Raw genomic sequence first — 20,299 nt, forward strand, 5'->3', positions numbered from 1 at the left:
TCTTAAAGGGCACAAATATATTCAAAAGATGACCGTACATTAATCAAATATAACGTTCGCGTGGTGTTCAGGGGTGCGTTTTCACAATTCATCCCATTGCTACAAAGAACAATGAAGAAGCTTTACAGCCTACACATAGGAAATACATGTTATAGTCACTGATAGGATAAAAACTTCAGGGAGGAGCTTCAGTTGTCTCGCGTCCACCGCGCGCTTTCTACCTTCGACAATGCTTCAGTCAAAGCACGGTGGAAGGCATGGAGGGCGTGCAGGAGACCGCGTTCTCTGTTCTCTGTTTTTGACTATATGACTGTGCCTTTATTTTTTTTTTTTACTTTGTCCCGGCATTTTTTTTTTAACGTGAAACATTATTTGGCTATTTGCTGCGGAATTTGTGAAGCCGCATTTTGTAAAGCCGTCCCACAATGCAACGCGCGCAGTGTTGCATTATGGGACGCCACAAACTACACACCGATGAGGTTGCTCCACTAAATTTAGCGGAGAAGTTGAATTGGCATATAGGTCACGTAACATCAGGTCACGTGACGTCGATTACCACGCTAAATTTAGCGAGGAAATTAACGTCCCGTGACCGTCACGCCAATTCGGCTTCCCCGCTAAATTTAGCGCGAAAATTGGCGTCACGAGACCTGATGTCACCTGACTTACACGGCAATTTTAGTTTCTCCTCTAAATTTAGCGGGAAAATTAACCTCACGGTGACCTACGCACCAATTCATTTTCCCCGCTAAATTTGTCAGGCAAATTGATGTCATGTGACCTGATGTCAGGTGATGCTAGAACTGTTTACGTACGCACAATTGCTCAGCAATATGCCTTACGTTTTTTTTAATACGTTGCCAACTCAAAAATAACTTGAAAAGTCAAAACCGCTAAAAAGCCTCCAAGTTTTAGGCACTGAGAAAGAATGACTTTTAGCACAATTTACAGCTATATATTTTGTCTAAAAATAGTAGAATGAATAAAAACACCTTTAGAATTGACCTATATGTTGTTTGGCTTAGATCACTTCCATACACAAAACGATGTACACCGCATGACCTTACTGCTTACAGGTGGGGTGTTTTTGCTATACCTGCCGAAGTACCCTTCCCCTGTTCCGATTTTTAGTGCAATATTTGGTGGCGGTTGAAAGCTTCAGCGACCAGATTAAGATACGTTTTCTAAAAATTATATTTTCCAGTAGAGGTATGTGACTAGTGTATAGTTCCTTAGAAGTTCCAGTAACCATTCTTAATTTTGTGCATATTGTTCGCCGTGCAAATCTCATCCGGCAGGCTTAAAAACGAATTCACACATTCACGCACAAGTTATTTAAAACGAGGTTTCAAGGTTTGCCACTTTGATGTCTCAATAAAATATAAAGCCTCTTTTTCACTGACAACAATTTTTGCTGATGGCAAGCTAGGAGGCGATCCCATGACCAACTTACCACAGAAATCATGTTTCTGATGATAGATAAATGTAAACTTTAAAACATTTTAAACTGTGACAAAAAAAAATCTTAACACGATTTGCAAACCACTAGAAATCCCGCCACCCGCAGATTGGCAATTTCTTTCACTAGACAACTCAGAAAAACGCTAAATATAGCCGGGAAAACGCTATATTATCAACGTCAATTTTCCCGCGAAAGAAACGCGAAAACAAGGAGAGATACTTGACCTCAATGACAACCAGTAAGTAGAGTTCATTCATGTCGTATGTTGATTATTAAGTGAAGTCTCCTTCTACGCGGTTAAATTTATTCGTCGACGTGTGGAGAGGAGCCTCGGCTTCCGACGCGACAGCCGCTTCCTTCCGCTGCCGTCTTCCTTCCGAATCCTCGAGCACCGCCGCGAGACGGACTTCCGGTTGCTTTATCGCTCGATAGCGGCTAGTCCTCGAGAAGCCCAACTCGCGGTCGACGGAAACTTCGACGCGCCCGTAATCCATCCTTTCCTGATAAGTTGCATGACGCGAGGGAAAGAAATAAAACAACGCCACGTGCACCTAGCACTCGCTATTTTGCTTCTTGAGGACCAGGAAACAAAAAAGGGTCAGACGCAGTTTTTAAGTTGCACCAGTCGGTATTCTGAGCTAGGGGTTACAAGCGACCTTTAAGGTGCAATACTTGGTGTTTCCTCCTTGAGCACCAGGGAAAAGTGGGAGCCAGACGCAACTTGTAAGATGCAACGATCCGCATTTCAAACTAGGTGTCATATACAACCTTTAACATACAACAGTCGGTGTTTCGCTCCTTCAGCACCAGTGAAAGCAGGGGTCAGACGCAAGTTGTTTGATACAACAGTCGGTATTTGAAGCTAGGGGTCACCTGCGACCTTTAAGATGAAACGCTCGGTGTTTCGCTCCTTGAGCACCAGTAAAAAGTAGGGGCCAGACGCAACTTGTAATATGCAACAGTCGGTGCCTCATACAAGGGGTCGCATGAACTTTCAGAATGCAGCACTCAGTATTTTGCTCTTTGTGCACCAGGGAAAACTAAGCGTCACGGGTAACATCTTAGATGCAACAATCGGTGTTTCAAACTAGAGGTCCCATGCAACTTTGAAGATACAGCACTTGGTATTTTGCCTTTTGACGATCAGAGAAAGAGAACACTTAGGGTCACACCCAACTTGTTAGATGCAACATGCGGTATTTCGAACTGGGGGTCTCATGCAAGCTTTAAAGATGCAGCGCTCGGTATTTTTCTATTTTAGGACAGTAGAAACCTGGGGGTCACAAGCAACTTGCAAGATGCAATAGTCAGTATTTCGACTTGGGGGTGATATGCAACCTTTGCGATGCAGCACTTGGTATTTCGCTTTTTAAAGTTGAGATAAAACTAGGGCCACACGCAATGTTTAAGCCGAAACAGTTGGTATTGTTCTGTTTGAGGGCCAAGAAAACTAGAGGCGTCGCAGTTGACCTTTAAAATGCAATATTCGGTATTATTCTCTTTAAGGGCAAGCAAAACAATAGGGGTCAAACGTAATATCTACGTTGCAGCAGTCGGCGTTTCAAACTAAACAAGGCCACACGATATTTCTACGTTGCAACATCGGTATATTGTTCTTTTTGAGGACCTTTAAGATGCAATACTCGATATTGTTCTTTTTAAGGACAAGGCGTGCAATAGGATCAAACAACCTATACGATGTAACTATCGATATTTCAAACTACAAGGGCCGCGCGAAATTCTTCAGATGGAACAGTCGGTATTTTGTTTTCAGGAAAAAGTAAATGAAAACAAATGAGAAAAACTAAGGGTCCCATGCAACTTTTGAGATGCTCCACACGGTATATTCCCCCTTTGGCGCCGGGTTTCTTGAAGCGATGGTAAGTGCATTGAACAAAACCAGCGTCCCTAGAAAGGAAAAAGTACCTAGGTACTCTGATAAATGACTGGATATAGAACGACCCTAATTAGTTTGATTGGGTAGTATTATGCGCCATCTATCGACAAGGCAGTCATTATACTTGCTCTTCGGTTTTTCCACTTGTTCTTGTCGATCTAGTATGGTATTTCAAATAAAAATATACTAATGTTGTAGTTGAAGACAAATTTATTAGCTTTAAACAGTGTAAATAAATTGTAACAACTATACCAAGCCTGTGGTTTTGTGTCTGCAGTGAATGAAGGACTAAATTTGCCCATAATGTGTTCCCTTCTGGTCCCCACTTCCACAATTAACCGCAACATCTCGTCTACTGTCATTTGTTTTTGCTGCTGTGCGTAATCTCCCAATTCCGGTACTTGTTACACTTTTAATCGACGCTTGGAGACAGGACACAGTGGTCTGTTACGTTGACTTCTCTACTTGTACAGCTGCGATTTGCTATACATATCAGAATAAGGCGCAAAATAACTCGAAATTCACTTTTAAAAGGGGAAAAAACGCGAAAAGAAGATCGTCAACTTTCCTTGTCGTCAATATTTGTTTATGTCTCGCTTCTCCGACGATTGTAGACGACATCGACATACCGCGCTTGAACCGTTCTCATTGGTGGATGTATCGACCGTCGCGACCAAAGCCCAAAGCAGTGGCTCTGCTTTAGCGTTACTTTTTTTTTTTCTTTTTCAGTAACGTGGAATGTACTCGCTACATTTTCTAAGCAGTAACGCGTAACGTGCTTACGTTACTTATTTCGAGTAACGGGAGACGTAGTTGTGGTACTCGTTACACATTCTTCCCAAAGCTGCACTTCATTTTTTTTTGTGTTCCTAGACGCCAAGCTATGTAAACTTCTAAAGTTTCTTGTTTGTTTGTGAGTATCTAGATGAAACCGTAAAAAAGATAAGGTTCAGTTTCTGCATGGACATGATGTCTCTTGAAACACGGTGCTTATGTACACCAGCAACGACAAAACAGCAAAAATGATACTTCATAATTGGAAAAAAAAAAACTCGCGCAAAAGTAACGTGAGTTACATTTTATCGGTAACAGTAACGCGTTCCTCTTATTTACAAGTAACGTATTTCGTTACTCTTTTTTTTCGGTAACGACTGTAGCACTGGTCACACCCAGGATAACCGCGCCCGAAATGAGAATGGTAAAAAAACGTTCTCTTTTCTTCTTGAGAACAAAGCAGTTGCAGACACGAGCCCCTGACGACTGGGGTCACGCGTAAAACAACATACCGCAAAAAAAACAAAAAAACACACACACACAAAAAAACACGTTAACGTTTTCTTCTTATTTTTGGCAGTAGCAGCCAGCGCCTGCGTTCAATGGGCCGAGAGGTAGCTAGCAGGTACAGCAGACGTACCAAGCTTAGCCATAAGTGCACTCTCTCACAAACAGCCTTCCTAGAGCTTTGTCGGAGTTTGCGCAACAAAGAAGTAAACAAAAACTACCGTTGTCTAGCACTTCGGTTGCTAAAATTGCCTGTATACGTTGGAGTTTCTTATTCCTCTCGTTTGTATGCAAGGGTAGTGATTTTTATATCGGAGTTGTTATGGGTATAGTATTGTGCAGAAAGAAGAGATCCAGATGGCTCACAAAAATAAAAGCAAGTAGTAATTTAATTACCCAGCATGAAAATAGAATAATCCAACAAATTCGAGCCGCGTAGCGTACTTAAGGCTGTTTTCTTTTTTGTTCTTCTAAGACGATCTAAAATAAGAACAACAAGGAAGAAAATATCCCTGCAGAATAACGGTATCGACCGCGACGGACTTTGGGGCACAGCGTACAGAAACAATTAGCGAGTTAATTACTAAATTTCGCTAACTTATGAACTATTTTTGTTTTATATTCTAATTAGAGATTTCCAGCCCGTCGTTCATATAAACCATATAAGAAGCTAGATTAAAAAAACAGTATTCTTCGAGGTATCACATGGCGAATTTTGGTAGCTGCGCGGCAGTACTAACGCTAGACTATCAAGCCCGATTCACATGGTGCGATTTTACTTGCGATTTCGGAAGTGCGTTGGTGAACACTGCAGCTTTCACGACGCTTTTTTGCTGCACAAGCGATTTCGTTACTGCGAAATCGAATCGTGTGAATCAAGCAGAAGACATCAAAAAGTGCAAATCGCGAGAAAAACGGCACCCCCGACAGTGGAGCAGTATAGGACACTCTAGTCTGACTGGGGGAGGGGGGGGGGGGAAAGGGGGGGGGGGGCGGTGTGAAATGATAATATAATATAAAAATACAAAAAAGACTCTTCTAACGACTTTGCATTTTAATAGCGGAAATTCAAAGAAATCATATGGTGCTTTCAAGCGCCCTGCGGCTTTGAATTACCCACACGAAGTGTGTTGTGTATCTATATAAGCGCCCGGAAGTGGAGATTCTCAGGAAGTATATGCGTATTGCCGCAAGCGTGACCGGTTTGGCAGCGCACGCCACTTCCAGGCACGGGTTTTAAACAGGGGCGGATGCAGGAATTTCCTGAGGGGGGGGTCAGGTGTTGGTCAGCGTACCATATGTTTAGGAACCCCCTCCCCTCTTCTTCGTTTTACGCCCTAAAATTTACACAAGCAGAAATCAAGAGGGGGGTCAGTACATCCGGACCCACCCTCTAAATCCGCCCCTGGTTTCAAACCGCTTCAGGTATATAGTTTCTAGCTTTTCCCTTTTTATTTCTGTTCTGGAAAGTTCCGGTATAAATCTCGGAACTTATCTCGTGTTCTTGTTCAGAGCATGTTCTCCACAGCACACCTTGTATACAAAAATCCGTGGCGGGCAACATCGCGAGTCAGTCGCCCTTTCTTAACTGAAGCGTGATGCCCGGCATCATCTTCTTTTTGTTTACTTCGTACCCACAAGCCTGCCTGATTTGTGGTTTTACTACACCAGATAACGTTTTTATTCGTAACAATGTTTTTTTTTAATCACGAATGTACTCTTTATATTCGCTTGCGTTCACGGATTTGCCTTTCAGTGTTGTTAACTGCCTTAAAAAGTCTTGCAACCACTTACCTTGGGAGAAGACACTGTCACACTGGTGCCCACTATTAATTAACGCTGAAACACTTTCGATATAATACGTATGACTAGACTAAACGTTCTGCAATATCTGTGAGATAAAATGTACGCACAAGCCAACCAGAAATGGTCGCTTAAAGCATTTTCAGGGTTATTTCTAGCGCACAATCAAGCAATGATTCTTATAATTCGAGGGAATCCAAAAAGAAACCGGAATTATTTTCTGGAGGGCAGGCTCTTGTAGTACAAGTTTTTTCCACTAGATGCCTTTAGTAGAAACCCGTCTGCATCAGTGTAGCAATCGGAGGTCCTGTGAGACGCTGCGTTCGACTGCAGTGGATTATGTTTTGAAATTCTACCGAGCGCAAGTTCGTCTGCTTCTTGCATGCGGGGTTACGGTGACGTCAGAAAGATGCCGAGCTCTGATTGGCTCTTATTGAGGAAGAGTGGGTAGACCTGAAGGCAGCTTGCTTTGAGGTCTACCCACTATCCTTCTATCTGAGCCAATCAGAGCATGGCGTCTTTCTGACGTCATTACAACCCATGCAAAAGGAGCAGACAAACTTGCTCTCCGAATTAACACGTTTGCCTATTTTGAGATGACTGCAGTTTTTATTTGAACAACTTGCGGCAGGGGAATTTCGCTTCTTGTTGAAGGAGACTATGGCGGAGAGGGGCTGTCATGCTACAGTTGGATTACAAGGAAGCTGCTCTGAGTAAGACAAGTTTACGAATTTTTTTTTTTTTTAGTTTTAAATAAGTCGAAATGTCGATCGACGATCAAACGCGTTTTGGGCGTCATTCAGCCAGCCGATACGAAGAAACTGTGGCAAGTTTAGGGGTTAAAAGCGCTAAAAACGACGGACGAGTAGAGGAGACACACACCACAGAGCGCTTAAGCGCTCTGTGGTGTGTGTCTCCTCTACTCGTCCGTCGTTTTTAGCGCTTTTAACCCCTAAACATGTTCCACCAACTAGCCCAAATCCAAACCCTTCTGCAAAACTGTGGCAAGAATTCGTCACGCCATCTTTGATAACTGCCGTTAGAAGAATGATGAACTTGTGGGATAGACTGGAGTCTCGTGGATTTCTTGTCAGCAGAGTTTACCGGATGATTTGCACATGCTCGTTTACTCGCACATTTGCTTGGTTTCTCACACCTGAACAAAAAGGTAGTCACTTGGCTGCGTGCGGTTTTTTGAAAGAGCATTTGGAGAATGACCCTAATTATTTTAAATTTATAACCGGAGATGCATTTTGGTGCTAGGGCTACGAGCACGAAAGAAAACAGCAAAACAGCCAATAAGAAACAGTCACTTAAACATGACCCAAGAAAGCACCGAAGAGAGAAGTTCATCATGAAAATAGTGATCATATGTTTCTTTGGCGTGAGAGAGTTTGTACAGTCAGAATTGGTTACTCCGTGTCAGACGGTCAACCAATGTTTTTATCTTAAAATTTAAAAAAAAGTTGCGTCACGATTTTTGAAAAAAAAAAATATATATATATATCCCAAGTTCTGGCGAATACGAGACGACTTTGTCCACCATAAGAACGCGCCTGTACACATCGCGCCCAGCATTCAGCAGTTTTTGACCAAACACGCCGTGATCCCCGTATCCCACCCTTCCTATTTATTCGACCTCGCCCCGTGTTTGTTTCCCCCACATAAAAAGTAATACTCAAATGAAAAAAAGTGTCAATGTACAGAAAGTGAAAAAAAAAAAAAAAAATGGCAGAAGCAACTAAAGGCATTCATATCGACGAGCTTAAAAACACGTTTGGAGCATTGAAAGAAACGTCTCGGCAAGTGCATTGAATCAGGTGGAAAGTACTCGAAAGGCGACTTATATGTGAACGTCTAAAAATGAAAACACAATTTTTCAAAATAAATTCCGATTCCCTCCCCCCCCCCCCCCCCCTCGTACACGCAGATCTGAAAGGCTACAAGGACCCGACAGATAGCGGCAGTGTGTTCTCGTTGTAAGCGATGTCAAGCCGTTGGAAGTCAGTTAATCACATTCAAACTCAAATGTACAAACCAGCCTTTACGCGCGTAGAATAAATAAATAAATAAATAAATAAATAGATAAATAAATAATATTCAAAATCAACAGAGAACACACTGCCCCAACGCACCTGGATCCGTAGCCTTCTTGACCAGTCTTATGAAGATGATTATAAAGGTTTGAGTCACCTGCCTACCCTTCGCTTCACCGTCCAAGTTGAGCAATCCAGTTCTATTGGGAAAAAAAAAAACTGGATTGGGTCACATCTGTGTAGTTTGCTCGCAGACATCTCCTGCCGCCAATGGTGCGTGGACGAGATAACCGGCAGCAGGAGCAAGACCCGGGCCAAGTCGGTCCTTGGCGCGGCACAGGCTGGCGGCCTGCCGTGCTGCAGCTGCCGGATAACATTGCCCCTGAGGCCGGAAACGGGGCCGGAGCCCTGCGGGGAGATGTCTCCAGAGACGTCGACTCTCGCGATGCCTCGGTCTACACAAAGGGCCCGGAAACTCACGCGGCTCCGTCGCTTTCGACAGGAAGATGTAGTTTTATTAGGTGCTTGCAGGTATACCCTTAAATTGTAGTAAGTGACGAACACGAAAAGCAGATCACCAAAATAACTAATCCACGTCATGTTGGATAACTAAATATTCACACGTCATTGAGCCAACAAAGAAACAAATAACAAATACACACCAGAATGCAAAAAAAAAAAAAAAAAGTTTAATCTTTCGTTGAACTTGAAGTAAGGGACTGTTGGAGATGTGACTGCGAATACGGTGTCGACTACACCGCATTTGGCAGGATACACACGGCATAGATTAACCGCGGAAAGCGATAAAGGAATCTGGGTGCGGCGAATGTTCACGACACCCTTGTACACCATTTTTCGCATTTGTATCTTGTAAATCCTTGCATAAAATCCTATGTCATTGTACATCATTGTACGTACTTGTACACTATGGTACGTCCTTTTACGTCCTTGTACGTCCTTGTATGTCTTACTGGAGTCCACAGCGTTCATTATCACTCTAGGTGTTCGAAAAGCGCAGGCAGAGTAACCGACTTCTGAAACGACGACAAAGATTGCCGGTGTATTTCACAGATTGTGTGCCGCGCGAGCACAGCCACCTTCGGAAGCACGTGGCTCTCTTTGCGCGCTCCAAAGGTCCACGCTTTGCGAAAGTTGCTTCCTTCTCGAAATTCGAGAGCAAACAAACATGTGCCTAAAGCAACGCCGTCGCGCCTGTTCCTTCGTTATACTACGTTAATTGCACCTTACGCTCGGACGCAGTCGAAGTTTCGTGCTGGTGGGACCAATCAAACAGTGTCAAAAGTGCGAGTCACTGGGTCTTACCTGAGGCTGATAGAACCCGCGCAGAAACGTGACGTATAACCACGTCGGTGAGCTTTTGACGCTGTATAATTGCTCCCATCAGCTCGTGGTGTCACCTACGTACGGATTTGAGGTGAAACCAACAATACCGCTGGCAGTTTTCAATGGTAGAATATGACCACAGCTACACAATTTTGATCTTTGTCCTTCGACTACGAAGATTCCAATTGGCTACTTAATGTGGTGCCTCGTTTTGCAAAATGCTTGGTGTCAGAGTCATGTACTAACGATTTCTTTTCCTCGCTTAAAAACACCTAGAAAAACAAACAAACAAAAAACATATAAATTGGCAAAGTCAGACCTCAAGATTGGAAATCTGAGCTGTGCAAGAAAAGTTCTAAGATTTTTTCACAATTAACCGATTCACTGAGCGTGTGGTTGTCTGTTTTTATTTTTTTTTATTTTCCGAGTTTCAAGTTTATTATGCAGTTAGTTCGCCTGCTTGTCCGAATCTTTGCTTAACAGATGCCGTAGCTTTCGATATTAATACAGACGTTTCTTATTACGTTACATTACGTTACGGAAACTTTCGTCTGCTTACGTCGACAGTCACAGGGTCATCCGTGTTTCGCATGAAGCTTGGTAACCAATTGAAGCAGTATCTTTGCACGCGACATACGAAGCAGGGATGTTTAGGTGACTTATAACGAACGTAAGAAAACGCAAGCAAAAACCCATGTGGTAATTAGCCTTAAAGCCCATGCACACAAAGACGTCCTACGGGGTCTTTTTTTTTACGTTAAGTTAAAAGTCACCCAAAGCACAGTGCCTCGAATGTCGCTTGCAAGCTTCTACACATTGAACTGGTGACTATGCTTTAAACGAATCACAGATCTCCAGGTGACTCTAGGTGTAGGCAGACGAAAGCTACCGTAGCATAACGCTACGTAACCAGGCGGTGCTTTGTGAACCAGTTTTTAGATTCATTAACATAATTCGATACAATCGCCCGGTTTCGAAATGGAGAAAAAAAAAATGCTCGAATTTTGTGGCTGAATATTTCTGGCGATCACGTCACGCATACGTGTAGCATAGAATGGAATGGTAAATGAAAATAATGAAGAATTATTTATACAAAAAGAGAGGCAAACATTGATACAACAAGAAACTGCCTGTTTGCCTGCTCTGTCATCGGCACATTTCTCTGCTTTCGTTCCGCTGAAAGGTTAGATCTTTTTCCAGGTTTTGTTGGTTGTAGCGAGCTATGCAGTTTCCTTTTGTGTATTCAGCCCAAAGCGTTTATTTGACCAGCCATCTGGTGACATTGGAAACGATCTACGACTGCCCATTAAGAGACATTTTTTTTATGAATGGCAGTTTGTTTTTAAGGACAATTCATGCGTAGATACACCAGCAAACTTCCAACAGATTCCTCGTTGAGACTGACTGTACTCGAAACACTATTGCACGAAAAAAGACATTAGGTTGAGCCCATAAAACGGGTTATTTATGTGAGTGATACAAATATACTTTGGTCACCGGCAGAATAAGGACGGAAGAGGGAAGTCTTAAAGGAATACTACAACGAAATTTCTGAGCTCATATTTTTGGTCTATATGTGTTCAAAAAAGCAGCATCACATCGAACATACCAATATCTTATTAAAAAAAGTCACGAAAAGGAATTTTAAAATGAATTAAACGATTAGCAAAGAGCACCTGGTGGATGTGGCTAACGCCTCGCTTGTAATGCCCGTCTAGGAACCTCGACAGCTAGTGACTGAGGTTGTCTCGCCTCCGGCCACGACGAGAGAAGAGGGGCAGGAGGAACTCCCCTCTCCCCAAGAATGCCTTTTGTGTGTCGCAGAAGTCGCTATTGTCCCCCTACAAGATTATAAAAGATTAACACGTCACTCAAAATTCGTACAAAAGCAGCCGCTTCGGTGGCTGGAACGACTAGGCCATCCTCTCGACGCCAGCCTCGCCGTAGCTTTGCCCGTCTTGAGACGACCTACGTCACGATTGCGTTGGATGTCACGTGGTCTCCGCTGGGCCTTCTCCGAGCGCTTGCCAGAGTGGGCCGTTTATAACGAAAATACAGCCACCAGACTCAAAATACAAACGTGCGATTGTCATTTACGGATATTGTGGATCATATTCAACCTATTTTTGAACGTGACGGGAATATTTCAAATTTCGTTGAAGTATCCCTTTAAGTGTCCTGCCTCCGGTGGCGCACTCACCCAATGCGCGAGGAAGGGCAGTGAGTGCGTGCTGGATGCCGGGCAGCGGACGAAGACGCCCCTCTCTTCTCTTGTTTTCTTTTGTTTATATGATAATATCCCCAAACACATTGACTTCTTTGCACTTCCGGTAAATATCGTTCCACCATGTTGATGACAAAGGCGCCCACCGGCTTCCCCTATTAGTTTGCACGCAAACGCTTAGTTATTGGCGTCGCCCTTGGTGTTGGTGAGAGCACGAGGACGAGCGGCAGTGGCTCCGTCGACGAAGGAACTCGCTAAGTACGGCCGGGGACATATTTGTGACGAATAAACCCACGCTTAAAGACTGACGACCAGTTTGCGCTTTCCACTTTTCGCTCGCTTCCTCCTCTCCGTTTTTCTACCCTGTCCATCGTTGCCTGTTTCCTCCTCCGCCATAGTGAGGAGGATCTTCTGCCTTGCAGAATGTCGCGTCTGGTCGTCGGCCTTTAAGCCACTTTGGCGGAATCTACAAGGGCCTGTTTGGCCGCCGGTACGTCTACTTCTCGATCTCCGGGTCCTGGGAAAACAAAACATTTAACAAATTGTAAAAAAAAGAAAGAATTAGGACCATGACGATGCTATTTTACGTTACCCAACTACTGTGGCTGGTGCAGTCGATCACGGCCAAAGAAAGCTCGAGGGATCTGGAAAACGTGGTCTCCCCGCGTAGAAAGCCGTAGGGCTAAAGTTCATCAACATGGCGTCTGCCGAGATTTCGAGCCGGAAACGCGTCACGTGAAACCACCCCGTAGGGCTTAACGCGCTCGTAGAGTAGGTTGAGGATAACGAATGCATCCGCTCGCTCTCGGATACCATTAAATCTCGTTCTTCGCGCTCTTAAAAACGACACAGAGCGAAGAACCAACAAAATCCTCTTTGTCCGGCCTGTAAAAAAAAGGATAAATATAAGAAGAGCGGATCGGCTGTGCTCGGATGCTCGGTCCAACTATAACGCCCGCACGGTTAACGCGGTCTCTAGACGTCAGTTCAAAGTGTCACGGACTACTTTCTGAAAGCTCTCGCGGGATCTCGTGAGCGCCGGGCAAAACGTATACGCAGCCCGAAAGAAGAGGGGTCGCCCCAGGGGAAAGCTCAAAAGCCGGGCGCGGTTTTTGGGAGCTGCGCCCAGCGAACGGGAAAACGAACGGACGTGAATCAGCGAACCTAAAAAGGGGCTGTCGCAAGACTGGGGCCGCAGACGGCTGATGCCACCCCGGGGCGTTGCACGTATGTTTTCTGACAGTTTTGTCCGTGGATCCATCCGTGCTTACGCGCATTCGTTCAAAACAAAGAAAAAAAGAGAAGAAAAGAAAAACACAATTTACAGTGCGGCAGGGTAACAAAACGTGGAGGATTATGAGAAGTTCGCAAGTTCGCCGGGTTCGTAACTTTTCGAGTAAGTATAGTTTCATTTATCTGTTTTAGCAGAGGTCTCCACAAAGATTTGTGTAATTGAAAATTTTCCGATGCCTTGCTCCGTCCCTTCAAATGGATGGAGGCGGCGGGCGAGGCACTGAGCACTCAACCGCACACAGGCTAAGCACAATTACACTGCAGACTAACTCCGACGCCATAGTTTCAAGTGACGGCGCAGTGTAAAGAAACGCTACGTGCAACCGTGAAAACTTTTACCTCTAAATGTGTTGGAAAAATCCTCCCGCTAGGCATTGTGAAAAAAAGAAAGAAAATGCAATTGTCACGTGACACCATGGAATCACGTGACACTATGACATGAGGCAATGTCTGACACGAAACAGACCATGAGTTCTGAAGCGAGACCTCATTGACAACAACAATAGTCGCGTCTCCAGCGTCCCAAAATCCATTAAAGGGCCCTTAGGTTATTATTTCACATGAAATTATCTGAGCGAGAAAAGTCTTCCAAGAACACAGATACCAGAACTGATTTTTCTACAATTAAAATACTCCATGTTACATCTAAGGTGTATGAAAGACTTTCAAGGGACATTGAAATCTCCAAAACATTCTGAAGTGCCTGGATTGCACACGTATGTCATAAAGTTTCCACGAACAGCTTCGTTAGCTCACTTTTTGAGCCATGAAAGAATCCGTATGTAACAACTATACCGAGAAATTAAATCCAAAATAGAATTTAGTTTCGGTTTTGTTCTATAATTGAAAGGTGCCTCTTGTCGTATATATTACGCTAAACACCGTTTGTTCCAGGATAAAGAAATGACCTGCGCTCATAACACCCTAGCTTCCTTGTCCAAACAGGAACGCTGGACGTCGCTCAGTGAAGCCATCACACTAGACAGGCTCAGCAACTGATATACCGGCACGCATCTCCGACCCTCACCATAACCGCCATTTCAAAAAACCAGTGGCGCCACCTATAGAGATTTCAGTCGCGAATAGAGCGTGTGCATCGCTACGTGCGTTGGGAAGTAACGACAAACTAAAAGTGGTGGAACCTGTCTGAGAAGTATCCTCGCAATATTCGCATATAGAATTCGAATGGATAACGAACACGCGCTATTCCAACAGCAGATTGTATCAAAATAAAACATGGACAAGGTGTTCTTCATTTAAACAGAGCAGTCAGAACAATACATTGTTTTGTTTAGGGGTGATGTTTGACACCGCTTGAGCTTTTCCCACCAGACTTTGAAGAATAGTCAAATAAACTACCTCTTTTCGTCTTTCTGAGAGCACGCTTGTACTGAGCTTCGCTTGCCGACTGTGGGTCCCTGCCCTTTGTATCGCAATAAAGAGGAATAAACCTAAGCACATACTGCATAAAATCCGATCAAATTCAGCAAGATACTGACCCACAGAACACAACAGACAATATGTGCGCGCTGTTTGATATGTTCCCTATTGCGTGTATCCGACTACCAACAGGCTCATCCTTTGGTTTTCCCGTATCGTTATCTGGGATAGTGTGCCACCCAGAGCACGAGGCGCGTGCAATGAACCACGGGGCACGTACAATGGTCCACATGAAATAAAGAACCCTCGCTACCAGTAGCCTTTCCGCAGAAGCAACTTATTAAGAAAGTTATTCCCCGCCCTGAGCAGAAAAGGCTGCGACCCGAAGCATTTTCACAACCCGCGCGCGTCTTAAGACGACCCCCCAGGGAAACATCTTGCGCGCGGCGTCGTCATGATCCCGCGTTGCTCGCTGAACTGAAGATCGAATGAGTACGAAGGCCCTCCGAGCCCTGGGGGGCGAAAAAAAAAAAAACAATAATAGAAATATGGGAAGCTTACGATTCTCATTTCGCTGTTTTATTTACTCGTTCTGGTTTTTCTTGTAGGCTTCTACTTCTTTGTACCGCACGGCAGTAAATGTTCCTTTTCCTTTTTCTTCTCTTTTCTTCGCAACTGAAGAGGAATTGAAGGCAGCCAAACGGAAGCGTTCTTCTCCCAAGTCGGGAGAGGTGTCTACTGACCTGGAAGTAGATGCAGAGTGCGCGTTGTCAATTTGAGGACTTGGGATTCCCGAATGTTTTTGTCTTCGTTTTGTTTACAGTTGACTACGTGCAGCGTTGACAGTTCGTCTTTCTTTTTTATGGGGGGGGGGGGGGGGGGGGGGGGGGGGGGGAGGCACCCAGCTACTCTAGGACTAGTGTATTTTCTACGAAAGAGGAACAGCGACTTTAGTTCTTGTTTGTTTGAAGCGAAATAATTAATCTTTTAACGTCCCGAACGCTTAAATTTAAAAAAATAACGTTTTTTTTGCTTGCCTTTGTCACTGACTTTGTAAACATGTGTATTTGCAGAAAAAAAAAGCTTATTTGCGATACTTTAGATATTGGCTACCTTATGTATTTTGATGTTGACTTTTACGGATTTTTCAGCGACAATTGGTAATAAAGAGTTATTTCTTTATGAACAGTGGGAAAACGTCCGTTCAGATTCTACTTACGGCACAGCGAACATTAATAATAATCAAGTACGGATGATATGCTAACAGCGGAGCGCGTGGTTTATGAAATTACGATATATGCTGCGTTCTCTAGCGTCAACTACGAACTGATACAAAAAAAAAAAAAAAAAAAACTGCGGGGTGGGAAGGGAGCTAGTAGGGTACGCGCCTACCCTGATGGGCATACCCTTGTATGCCGCTCTCCCCTCCTCAGGTTCAGTAGTTCCTAGTTGCCTCTAGGTTGCGGAGAATCTGTCAAAGGCCACGCGCTCCGCTGTTGGCATTTCATTCGAACCCGATAGTACCTGCTCGTTTGCACAGGAGTGCACTTACTTTTTACCCTCGCAACCAATGTAAATTTATCACCAATAACAAGAATTCAGACATGTGTAAATCGTTTCGAGAATGAGAACTTCCATATTTTTAACAAATAGGCTAATTTTATAGAGGAGTTGAATCGGACGCTTATCCTTTCTTCGAAGTGCATTTTTGGTTTTGCTTAATTTGGAATTTATTAATATATATAAACAAATGTTTTTGTTATTTGAGCAACTTTTATATTTTATTACGTTGTGCGATATTAAAGGCGATTGTTCATGTGCACACAGAAAAAGAGACAATGATAAAAGATTGCGCGGGACGTCATTCTATTCTGCTGATGTTTATCCCTATCCTCGCAATTTTCCGGAAAAGAAAATTCGATGGAGCAAAATGCAGGGCGCTAAAGGTACGTGCTCAGTATCAAGGCCACCACAACAGCCTCATACATGGCTTGCATTAACATCACATAAGCTGCCACTGCGTTGGCCTTGCGACGTGGCAGAAAAAAATTGACGCAATGTTAGTTGGTAGTCACCGTGTGTTGTACGTTATTAAAAAAATCATGCGAGAATACCTCGTCCCCATATCATGCCCAATCGAGTAACGCAGCGCGGACGACTTGTACACCAGACTGGAATTTCGTTGTCGAATACATGTTTTTCACTCTACAGTCTTCACCATCCTGTTTTTAAATTCGTTTGTATTTACTCCACTGCGGTATGCAGCCGTCTTTCGTTTGGACGGTCGCAGACCTCACCGGACCGAACCACCCTTCGCGGCCGTTACCTTTCACCCATTCAAGTCGTCCCCAAGTCGACCCCAAGTCGTCCCCAAGTCGACCCCAAGTCGACCCCAAGTCGACCCCAAGTCGACCCCAAGTCGGCCCCAAGTCGACCCCAAGTCGGCCCCAAGTCGACCCCAAGTCGACCCCAAGTCGCCCCCAAGTCGACCCCAAGTCGCCCCCAAGTCGTCCCCAAGTCGTCCCCAAGTCGCCCCCAAGTCGCCCCCAAGTCGCCCCCAAGTCGCCCCCAAGTCGTCCCGAAGTCGTCCCGAAGTCGTCCCGAAGTCGCCCCCAAGTCGCCCCCAAGTCGCCCCCAAGTCGCCCCCAAGTCGCCCCCAAGTCGCCCCCAAGTCGCCCCCAAGTCGCCCCAAGTCGTCCCCAAGTCGTCCCGAAGTCGTCCGAAGTCGTCCCCAAGTCGTCCCCAAATCGTCCCCAAGTCGTCCCCAAGTCGCCCCCAAGTCGCCCCCAAGTCGTCCCCAAGTCGTCCCCAAGTCGTCCCCAAGTCGCCCCCAAGTCGCCCCCAAGTCGCCCCCAAGTCGCCCCAAGTCGCCCCCAAGTCGTCCCCAAGTCGTCCCCAAGTCGTCCCCAAGTCGTCCCCAAGTCGCCCCCAAGTCGCCCCCAAGTCGCCCCCAAGTCGCCCCCAAGTCGTCCCCAAGTCGTCCCCAAGTCGCCCCCAAGTCGTCCCCGTCGTCCCCAAGTCGCCCCCAAGTCGCCCCCAAGTCGCCCCCAAGTCGTCCCAAGTCGTCCCCAAGTCGCCCCCAAGTCGCCCCCAAGTCGTCCCCAAGTCGCCCCCAAGTCGCCCCCAAGTCGCCCCAAGTCGCCCCCAAGTCGCCCCCAAGTCGTCCCCAAGTCGTCCCCAAGTCGTCCCCAAGTCGTCCCCAAGTCGCCCCCAAGTCGCCCCCAAGTCGCCCCCAAGTCGTCCCCAAGTCGTCCCCAAGTCGCCCCCAAGTCGTCCCCAAGTCGTCCCCAAGTCGCCCCCAAGTCGCCCCCAAGTCGCCCCCAAGTCGCCCCCAAGTCGTCCCCAAGTTGTCCCCAAGTCGTCCCCAAGTCGCCCCCAAGTCGTCCCCAAGTCGCCCCCAAGTCGCCCCCAAGTCGTCCCCAAGTCGCCCCCAAGTCGTCCTCAAGTCGTCCCCAAGTCGTCCTCAAGTCGCCCCCAAGTCGCCCCCAAGTCGTCCTCAAGTCGTCCCCAAGTCGTCCCCAAGTCGTCCCCAAGTCGTCCCCAAGTCGTCCCCAAGTCGCCCCCAAGTCGCCCCCAAGTCGCCCCCAAGTCGTCCCCAAGTCGTCCCCAAGTCGCCCCCAAGTCGTCCCCAAGTCGTCCCCAAGTCGCCCCCAAGTCGCCCCCAAGTCGCCCCCAAGTCGTCCCCAGGTCGTCCCCAAGTTGTCCCCAAGTCGTCCCCAAGTCGCCCCTAAGTCGCCCCAAGTCGTCCCCAAGTCGCCCCCAAGTCGTCCTCAAGTCGTCCCCAAGTCGTCCTCAAGTCGCCCCCAAGTCGCCCCCAAGTCGTCCTCAAGTCGTCCCCAAGTCGTCCCCAAGTCGTCCCCAAGTCGTCCCCAAGTCGCCCCCAAGTCGTCCCAAGTCGTCCCCAAGTCGTCCCCAAGTCGTCCCAGGTCGCCCCCAAGTCGTCCTCAAGTCGCCCCCAAGTCGTCCCCAAGTCGTCCCCAAGTCGCCCCCAAGTCGCCCCCAAGTCGTCCCCAAGTCGTCCCCAAGTCGTCCCCAAGTCGACCCCAAGTCGACCCCAAGTCGACCCCAAGCGGACCGGACCGCACAGGACCAGATCGGAGAGGACCAGATCGGACCGGACCGGACAGGAGGTCCATCAGTTACTACACCTCTTGCGCGAGCTTCTTGCCTCCGATTAGACTACTACAACAACCTGATATGATGCAAACCACATTCATCAATCTGCGGCTTCCATGGAAGCAAGCGGAATATTCTGGCTTTTTAACACGAGAACATAATCCTTGTGTGCGTGACAACGCGGGGGTTCATATTGCTGACCACTGTGCCTACGTTGATGTAAACCTGTCTTATAAAGCGTGATTAGCACGTTGTATTCTGTGATTATTAACGATACCAAAATGCAGAAATAAGTACGTTTCACGGCTCATCTTCTGCGATCCGATGCACTTGTCGTTGGTGAGTAACCTTTTTTGCAAGGGGGAGCAAAAGGGGAAAGGGGCGGGGGGGGGGGGGGTATTTGAGGCTTTTAAAGGGCAGTCCATGTACAACAATCGGATTTTTCGGCAATTTTAGTATCGTTTAAAGTGGCTTGCAGTGCACAAAAAATCTGCAATGAGTTAATAGGATATTGGCTTTTGTACCTATCGCTGGTTGTCCTGTTTCCGATGTTGGTAAACTGAAAGAACAGGAAGCGTTTTTTAGGAGTACAGTCCGGCCCTTACTCTAACCGTGTGATCGTGTCTACTAAAAAAAAACAAAAAACAAGAATACTAATCGGACCGAAACGGGAAGTAGATATTGTGAATGTTCGTACAGCGAAAAACTTGCGAATGTTGCGTCGACGCTGTGCAGAGGCAATTTAGCTAGTGCAGAACGGACGCTATAACTTACGACTGAAACGACTCCCGAGAGATGACGCGTTCAACCAACATCAACTATGGAATAACCAAAAGATGTGGACAGCCTTCTCGACCTCCACGAAAGGTCGCGCGTCCTTTGACGCATCAACTGGACACAAGGTCCACAGCCGAACGCTGCGCGCGAGTCTCATGTCCAGTTTGCGTCTTAGTGCGATGACGTCGAAATGCAACTGCTGGACTGATTATTCTACACAGCAACCCAACTCGCTGACGTCATACCACTGGTGTCGGAAATGCGCACGCGCAGAAGCACCAAGTGCCCTAACACCGGTGTGGTCAAGGTCCTCGACCTGTTTGTAAACATCGTTTTAGTATATGTTCCGTTTCAGTCGCAGTTCGAGTGCAGCCAACGCTATACAATTTCGATGGTGCCAGCGCTGGAAGTGCAACGTCACTGCGCTGAGTGACTGGCTAAACCAGTCGCTCACAGTGAATGCGCCCTGATCCTGCGCGGTGTTGTTTAGTATGTCCTTTTCGCTAACGTGTCTCCGGTTTTATTATGTTGGCTAATATTCACCGGCTCACCATGTCACGTGTCACATGACTTCAACTTCCCCGCTAGATTTAGCGGGAAAATTGACGTCACGTGACCTCAACACCAATTCAGTTTCCCCGCCAAATTTAGCGGGAAATCTACACTACGTGATAGCGATCGCACAT

The 20,299-nt window shown here is 46.2% G+C and overlaps 1 protein-coding gene across 1 annotated transcript in view; it reads right to left on the reverse strand.

The window, feature by feature from the left end:
* The window catches only part of LOC8035421, a 117,215-nt gene that overhangs the window by 79,173 nt on the left and 17,743 nt on the right, over positions 1 to 20,299 (reverse strand). The gene's annotated exons all lie outside the window — the stretch shown is intronic.

The sequence above is a fragment of the Ixodes scapularis genome, unplaced genomic scaffold (assembly GCF_016920785.2).
Source record: "Ixodes scapularis isolate PalLabHiFi unplaced genomic scaffold, ASM1692078v2 PGA_scaffold6__148_contigs__length_123643588, whole genome shotgun sequence".
Taxonomy (NCBI): Eukaryota; Metazoa; Arthropoda; class Arachnida; order Ixodida; family Ixodidae; genus Ixodes; species Ixodes scapularis.